This window comes from Chrysochloris asiatica, unplaced genomic scaffold, assembly GCF_000296735.1.
Source record: "Chrysochloris asiatica unplaced genomic scaffold, ChrAsi1.0 scaffold00036, whole genome shotgun sequence".
Classification (NCBI taxonomy): Eukaryota; Metazoa; Chordata; class Mammalia; order Afrosoricida; family Chrysochloridae; genus Chrysochloris; species Chrysochloris asiatica.
The window spans coordinates 2,230,016-2,236,286 of NW_006408554.1; the positions used below are offsets into that span (position 1 = coordinate 2,230,016).

The 6,271-nt window shown below is 41.7% G+C and overlaps 1 protein-coding gene across 3 annotated transcripts in view; it reads left to right on the top strand.

Moving 5' to 3' along the window:
* The window catches only part of STAU2 (staufen double-stranded RNA binding protein 2), a 473,318-nt gene that overhangs the window by 991 nt on the left and 466,056 nt on the right, over positions 1-6,271 (top strand). For 2 of the 3 annotated variants that reach the window (XM_006860012.1, XM_006860011.1), the window contains exon 1: positions 7-75. The exons of the other annotated variant lie outside the window; for it this stretch is intronic. The gene's annotated coding sequence lies outside the window, so the exon portion shown is untranslated. Of the gene's footprint in view, positions 1-6; positions 76-6,271 lie in introns of those variants that run through there. 3 annotated transcript variants of the gene reach the window in all.

Here is a 6,271-nt window from a genome sequence, read left to right on the forward strand (position 1 = left end):
GGCGGCCGAGCGGGATCAGTTCTCTGTAGTGTTTGCCAATGTTGGAGTCGTCTGCAAAGTGTCTCTGGCAAGAAGGTAAATACCCTCTTTGGGTGCGCCCGGAGGGCCCCGACTTCCGCTCCGTAGGCGGAGGAGGCTGAGAGCTCTGGGGTGCCCTGCAGATCCTCGGCGTGCGGCGAACCCCAGGAAGAGCGGCCCCTGGGCGGCCTCCCCTCCCCCGCGCCTTCCTCCCTCCTCGAGCTCTCTTCTAGGGGGAGGGGGAGAGGTGACGGGGGTGGTGGGAGTAGGGGAGAGAGAAGGCGGGTAATGGGGAGGAGGCGAATGAATTGAGGGGGTGTGTGGAGGGGGTGGGACGACACAGGTGTCCTGAGGGGAGGAGCCGAAAGGAAGGCTGGAGGCCTGCCCAAGTGGAGGTGTCCGGGGGAGGTGGGAACCGCGCTGGAAGGTGGGGGTCAAGGGGGGCCGGTGGGAACCGCCGGAAGAGGGAACGGCCAGCGCTGCCTCGGGATGGCAGAGAGGGAGTGGGAGGGTCCCTGCTGGGGGAAGAGATGGAGCGAGGCCCTGGGAGAGGGTCTTCGCGGAATGGGCCTGGGGTGCTGGACTTAGCATGGACACGGCTGGGGCGCGCCAGGGGGGTGGGGCGGCTATTTCTGTGTAATGGGCAAGTGGTGAAGACGTAACTCTCCGAAATGGGGTAGGTAGGTGGGGCCGTGGGGACAAAATATATCCTATGACAGGTAAGTTTGCTGTGGTTCTGAGGGACTACTACCGTGATGGCTCGGCTTAAAGGAGTAGTTGGCAGTTAGTGACCTTGCCAGGGTGAAGGGAGTTGGGCGAAGAGACAAAGATCAGTTGCAGAATGCACTGTGTAAGGGGAGGGACTCCTGTCTCTCCTGGGGGATTGTGATGGTGGTGGTTCTGCGGAGTATATGGAGGAGATGCGATGCTAGAATTCTTTCTGCACTCTGGGGAGGAGGAAAGGTATCACGGCCTTGGGGTTTTCGAAGTCCCTGGAAATACATGTAGAATTTTACATTTGTGAACATTTTTCTTTGGCAAGGGACCGTGTTTGTTGTGATCTGTCTCTCCCTGCCTCCGTTTTGCTCCCCAGGAAAGGTTAAGAACTACTTGGGTAGAAGATTCAGGACTCCATTAATTTAGGGTAAACCCAGGAATATACTAAAGGATTTTAAAAGTGGGTGGATCTGGCGGAAAGGATAGTATTTTGAAAGCATTTCACTGTTAATTGAGAAGCATTATTAGTTAATGTTTGATTTCACAATTATAATGAACTTTTGATGAGACTTATTTTTCTCCTGATGCATCTTTATGTTCTAGGAAAGCATAGTGAACACATGAAATTAAAATTGTGGTAGGCAAGATAATAGTAACGTTGTAGAAGAAAAGATTGCAACATTTCTCCAGGATAGATCATTTCCATCCTTGCTTTCTTTGAGGATTCGAATACTGTTGTGAATTCAGCTGCAGCAGAAAAACATTTAATAAAACCATAAAAAATGAGATAAATTTGGCATCTCGGTTGTTTTTGTAATATGGCAAGTTTTTTTATTGTTCAGTTTGTTTATATTTATTGCAATCCAGAGCTACTGCATATCACTTGAATTGTAGATTTGCTGAATTTTGCGTCTGGCCTGTATTAAATTTGTGAAGCATTTATGCCAAGCTATGTGATGTGTGTGCCTTTTTTTTTTCCTTTTCTGGTGTGATTTCAACTCAAGTCACCACTGTCACAGTTCATTGCTTTGCAGTATAATTTGAAATTTACTTCTAAGTGATCATTAGTTGGAAGGATATAGTTGCGTATTTCCTCAAAAATCAGTGCATTTTCCCTCTAAAACTAGTTTCTCTTTTTGTAAAAATGTTGCTGTGTAATCCAAGTATGTATGGTTGATTTCAGATAGAATGCCATACAATTTTTTTAAAGTTTTAATTTATTATTTGGAAATGATTTCAAACTTACCAAAGTTCCAAGGATAAGAGGAACACCTTTATAACCTTCACTCAGATTCACCTGTTACCCTTTTACCCATTTTATCATTTGCTTACCCTGTATCACACACACTATCTATCTATCTATCTATCTATCTATCTATCTATCTATCTATCTATCTATGACACCTGGTTTATGAAATTGATATCTGAAATTCCGCCTCCCCCCCCCCCACACACACACACAAGAATAGTATATTAAGTGATACTTCTGTATGCTTGGAATCTTCATAGGCTTTTAGGAGACATTCAGATTTATACTAACTAAGCTGTTTTGTTTTCCCTGTACAAAAGTTTTTATTGTACCTCTTTTTAAGGTGAAAATGGAAAACATTTTTTAAGGATCCTGTGAATATTCTAGCATAAGAATCTCTGCATGATACTGACTTTTGTAGTACTTTGTAGTCTAAGAATGGAGATAATAATTGCTTTTGCTTTTCATATTGTCAAATGACATTTTAAGTGAGAGTTGCATATCATTTGTAGAATGGATGCTGATAACAAAATTATAGATAATCAGTAATTTTGTAAGGCAATATTGTTGAGGATTATTTAGATTTAATGATACACAGTTTCCGATTTATGGAGTGAATATAATGAAATTCAGAACAGCCATTGGGTTATATCAGCAGTCCAAATACATACTGGACCTTATTTTCATGATAAATAAATCCTCGCCCATTTGTAGTGCCCTCTTTCCATGAAGTGTCCTGCCTGTTTTCAGTTAGTAGCTTGCTGGATTCTGGAACTGTATGTCCTAATGTACCTGATAGGATATTACTGTAGGGAATTTTTAGTTGTTAAGTACTGATAAGTTGGTTCCGACTCATAGCGACTCTGTATAGGGTTTCTGAGGAGCGGCAGGTGAGCTTGAACTGTTGACCTTACAGTTCAAACCAACCTTGCAGTCCACTTCATTAATCCTTATTTTCTTTAATAGTATTTAGCTGTAATTGGAATGAACTGTATCTGGAAACTTTTTGAGGGAGGAAGGAGAAGTAAATGTTACAAAACCATAGGTTGTTGGAAATTGTCATTTTATTTACATGCCCTGATGTTTTTTTCAAATTGTTTGTAGGACGGTAGAATGGACATGTATTTAAAGATGAAAAATAATTAAAAAAACAAAAACCTCATTATTGTAAAATGAGTGGATGTTTACAAAGCACATCGTCAGTTTTACAGTTAACAAATAGTGTACTTCATTTTGTTACAATAACATTCGTCAATTTAAAAGTATTTACCTCTACACCTTTATTAAAAAAAAATATTTTAGTTCTTTGTTTTTTAGTAGTTAATATAATACAGTGTGGCACTGCAGGATAAGCACTAAAACCCTACACAGGGTCACTATGAGTGTCCATCAACTCATTGGCACTTAACAACAATATAACAGAGCAGAACCAGGGCTTTGTACCACTTCAAAGGGATCCAGTCATGGCTGATGGAAACAAGGACAGCATGCACGTGCACAGCAATCAGGTTTCTTGTGCGAAGTATTTTGATCCTAGTGAGCCCTGATATGGTGCTATAGAATGAATGTTGCTAACTGCAAGTTAGATGTTCCAGCCTATACCTTGGAATCCCTATACCTGTTGCTTTGAGTCAAAACAACTCGATGGCACGTAACAACAAGGAAACAGGCAGCAATGCCCCAAACATGGCAGCTGACTAAACTGCTTTGAGTGTGGTCAACTCTGTTATCTTTGAGCAGGGCACCACTGCCTTTTACCTACTTTGGCCAAAATCTAATAGGCAAGAAATTTGGTTGCTATGTAACACATAAGCTGCCCTTGCTTCCTTCACCCAAGACTGAACTATGTCGAACGGTTTCATAACCTTCAGCAGAGTGTACACCAATTTAACACTTTGTACAGTGGCATTCTTCTAATTATACAACTATTTCCACTCTCTTCTTTTCTCATTAACATAAACTCACTGCCTCTTAATTTTCCTATCTAGTAGGAAACTTGTGTGTTTAACCACGCAGTACAATGCTGAAAACAGGCAGTCTTTACTAGTTATGTTAAGTCGTTGTTTGGTTTTAAGAAGACTTCAGGGTGTATTTTTGGTTTAATGGTTGAAGATTATTTCAGGGCATGACACACATGAGAATCTGAAATTCTGTTCTGCATTTCCCCCCTTTTGATTATTAATGTTCTGTTGAATTTTTAGATGAAAATGTTCAGTAATGATAGTCAGACACCAGCCAGTTAGTTTGCTCTCATGCCATAGCAGAGACAATAGAGGCAATTAGCCACATATTTCATATCCTTTCTTAGTTATTGACTGCTCCTTTTTCCTCTGGTGCTCCAGGTGAATAGAGATTAATCATTGTGTCTTGGATGGCTGTTTGCAAACTTAAAGCCCCAGGCACTACATAGTGTACTAGAAGGTAGAACAGAAGCAAGACACAAGTTACTAATTCAGTTACTGGAGTCCTGGTGTGGCATTGAAGGAAAAGCACATGACTGCTAAACACAAGGTTGGCAGTTCAAATCTACCAGGTGCTCTTTGGAAACCCTAAGCAGGGTCATTATGAGTCAGAACCGACTCCAGACACTTAATAGGCCAATTAACTTGGATGTCCCATAAACCATGACCCTAAAACTCCAAATGAAGAAACCAAATTCTGTAAATAAGCAGCCTTGTTGTTGTTAAGTGCTGTTGAGTCGGTTCTGACCCATAGCGACCCTGTATAGGAGCAGCCTTAGTAGCTATTTATTTTTGCCATTTTGCACATAGATATAATGTAGTGGTTATGAATCGGGCTGCCAATCTCACAGTCAGCAGTTGGAAACTACAAGCTGCTCCACCGGAAAAAGATGAGGCTTTCTGCTTCCGTAAAGATTTATAGCCTCGGAAACCCTGTTCAGGGTCGCTATAGGTCTGAATCAACTCGACAGCACTTAACAACAACAACAAATATATATATATGGTGGAGTCCTGGTGTGGCCCTATGGGTTAATGTGCCAGACTGCAAAGCCGTTTGAACTGCAAAGTTGGCGGTTCAAGCTCACCAGCTGCTCTTCGGAAAACGTACATTGGGTCGGGATTGACTCGATGGCACTTAACAACAACAACAATATATATGGTGGTGGTGGTATGCAGCGGAGTTGGTGCTGACTCATAGCGACCCCGTGCAGGGTTTCCGAGGCTGTAAATCTTTATGGGAGCAGAATGCCTCATCTTTCTCCCGTGGAACAGCTGATAGAGTTTCTATGAATTCACCGTTTTACAGATGTACAACTACCTCACAGCAGTTACATGAATTATTTGTGCAGCCCTACTCTTAATCATTGTGAGTTTCCATTATGATACGTCTAATTTCACTTTCTTCTTCCTTTCCACTCCTGTTATGCACTAATAAACTTTGGTCTCGTTGTTAGACGCTGTCTAGTCAGTTTCGACTTGTAGCGACCCTCTATGTACAACACAGCGAAACACTGCTTGGTTCTGTGCTTCCTCACAATTGTTATGTTTTATTATAGTTATATTGAGCAATTGTTATTGTTGCAGACCCTGGGTCTTCCTCTTTCTCACTGACCCTCTCTATATATTTGGCTTTTCTTGTCTTTTTATGGAAGTGAGGTCAAATAATATTTGTCCTTGGTGATTGCCTTATTTCACTCTGCATCATGTCTTCCAGCACCATCCATGTTGTAGCATATCTCAGAACTTCATACTTGCTAAGTGCAGTTGAGTCTTTTCTGACTCTATGATCCTGTATAGTATTTCTGAGGCTGTAAATCTTTGCGGGAGCAGAGACCTTGAAGTGACTGGTAGGTTTAAACTGGCAATCTTGTGGTTCTTAGTCCAGTGCTTGTCCCACAGAGCCATTGAACTCCCAGGACTTCATACTGGCTCTGTAGTATTCCAGTTGGACATATATATCACATTTTGTGTATCTATTCATCTGTTGATGAGCATTGTTAATAGTGCTGCAGTGAATATTGGTATGTAAGTTGCTTTTTGAGTCTCTCAAATATTTTGGGGTATATACCTTCTAGTGAAATTGCTGAGTTGTATGTTAGTTCTACTTTGATTTTTTTTTTTTTAAGAAACTGCCACAGTGTTTTTCGCAATGGCTGTACCATTTTGCTTTCCCACCAGTAATGGATATGCTTTCCAATTTCACCACATCCTCACCTATATATATATGTTGTTGTTGTTGTTTAGTGCCGTCGAGTCGGTTCCGACCCATAGCGACCCTGTACAGGGTTTCCGAGGCTGTAAATCTTTACGGGAGCAGAACGCCTCA